Raw genomic sequence first — 1,979 nt, 5'->3', positions numbered from 1 at the left:
TTCCTGAGAGTTAACTGCATTTGAATTAGAGCCCCTTTGTGTGAAACAATACTGTATATCTCTATTAAGTTCACGGCTTGCTTTTCTCATTGATTCTCATTTGTCTTACTGACAATTCTCTGTGACACTGTCATTTATAGCAAGTCAAGTAATGCATTTCCATTTACACCCTTCCCGGTTAAACTCAAAAGGATACATTTCTTTATGTTTCCTTCTCTCCTAAACTGATTTTCAATAGTATTTTATTTCACACACTTGTGCATATTAATTACTATTGCATGGCTTTGTAAAGGTAGTATCTCCAATCAAGTCAAATACTCTTCAAGTATTGGGTCGAGTGTTTCAAATTCAACAAATATTTGTTTAGTTTCTGGAATAGGTTAAACAATCAGGAAAGGATCTGGGAGTTCAAAGATGAGCAAGGTATTCAAGAAGTTCAAAATAAATTCTTATATTGCAGTGCAAGAAGCACTGTACTAGAGAAGTCCAGAGATAAATGTTGTAATGCATGAGAATGAAGAACCATCTTAATATAGAAACGCGGCTAAGAGATGTGAAATAGAATACTAAACAGTCAAGTTGCACTTAAAAGAATGGATAGATTATGGAGTGGAAATGGAACCCTGACTGCCTAAAAAGGGCAGAATTATAGCCAACAATTCTGTGGAAAAGGAAACAGTATTCTATTAGATAGATAGGAGCTAGTCATATTTGTCTATTTTTCACTTAAGTATTTGTACTGACTTGTAGGAAATTGAGAGGTGTTGATAGATAAGTAGTTTAGAGTGACATGCAACTTTTTTGGAAGCCTTATCATGTCTCCCACCCATTTTATGAAGTCCAACACTGTATGGTATGCTGAATTTAGTTCTATCATAGCACCTATTACAGAGTTTATATGTTTGTGTTTTATATTCTACTTGAAGCTCTTGGAAATCTCTGAAAATTATTATCCACTGCTACGATTTCAGTCTCTAGCATTTGGATTAACCTATGGAGGATGTTTCATAAGTATGTATTGAATAAATCAATAGCTTTTTCAGGATAATAACCCGGATGCCCACGGTAAAATACAGATGTGAGATGAGATAGTGGAATATATATATTCAAAAGGTTCATGAAAGTTAACTGTGATTCAAGAAAAGCTGGAAAGGCTGGATTTGAACTGGAATGAGGTGAAAGTAAAATAGCATTGCTACTAGGGTTTCCCTTCATGACACACTCATCTATGATAAGCAAAATTTGTTTGAACATGTCTCTGTGACCCATGGAGAGCCTCAGATAAGTTCTCTCAGTAAAACATTTGTTGTAACATTGTCAAGGTGCCTTCAAAATCAAGGTCCAATTAAAATGGTTATTTCCAAGGATATCTGCTAGACAACTGAAATGTAAGTCAGATCAGAAGTTTATGGGAACTGTTTTCTGGAAATTACATAGGGAGAATCTTGATATATTCTTTGAAGGACTCTGGACAGTCATGGGGATTTGTTATCTAGTTTTAAGAAAATTGAATATGACATTGGTGAGAAAAACAAGGTCCAGAAAGTTGCATCAAGTTTTTTTTCTCCATCAAAGCAATGCATCTACCCCTTCTTCTAGGATATGAAAAATGTCTCTATAATAGTCTTGTTTGATTGGACATCCCATCAAAGAAGGGTCACAAGGAAGTGACATTCCTCTAATTCTTGAATGATTCCCCCCCTCACCCTCACTATCATGACCCAGTTCAACTTTTCAAATCTTGCTAGACCAGAGTTTGTACATTGGTACAGATCAGAGCTCTCCCCACAAAGAATCCAGGACAGATAAATCCCTCAGGAACAGTAATGGGAGTAGTAATACCATAAGGGGAACGGAAGATGGGGACACTGAAGAGAAAGGAGGAACCCATCACAAGGTTGGATACATAACACACACCCCACTGAGAGATACGAATAATAGAAATGTGGGTGAATGGAGACAACAGATGGTATAAGATA

General features: G+C 36.2%; 1 protein-coding gene across 1 annotated transcript in view; it reads right to left on the bottom strand.

Moving 5' to 3' along the window:
- The window catches only part of OLFM3 (olfactomedin 3), a 282,450-nt gene that overhangs the window by 181,708 nt on the left and 98,763 nt on the right, over window positions 1-1,979 (bottom strand). The window lies entirely within an intron of this gene.

This window comes from Echinops telfairi, unplaced genomic scaffold, assembly GCF_000313985.2.
Source record: "Echinops telfairi isolate 266 unplaced genomic scaffold, ASM31398v2 ScPeMD7_443;HRSCAF=831, whole genome shotgun sequence".
NCBI lineage: Eukaryota > Metazoa > Chordata > Mammalia > Afrosoricida > Tenrecidae > Echinops > Echinops telfairi.
The sequence above is the reverse complement of the archived record's forward strand: the minus strand, read 5'-3'. Positions and strand labels throughout refer to the sequence as shown.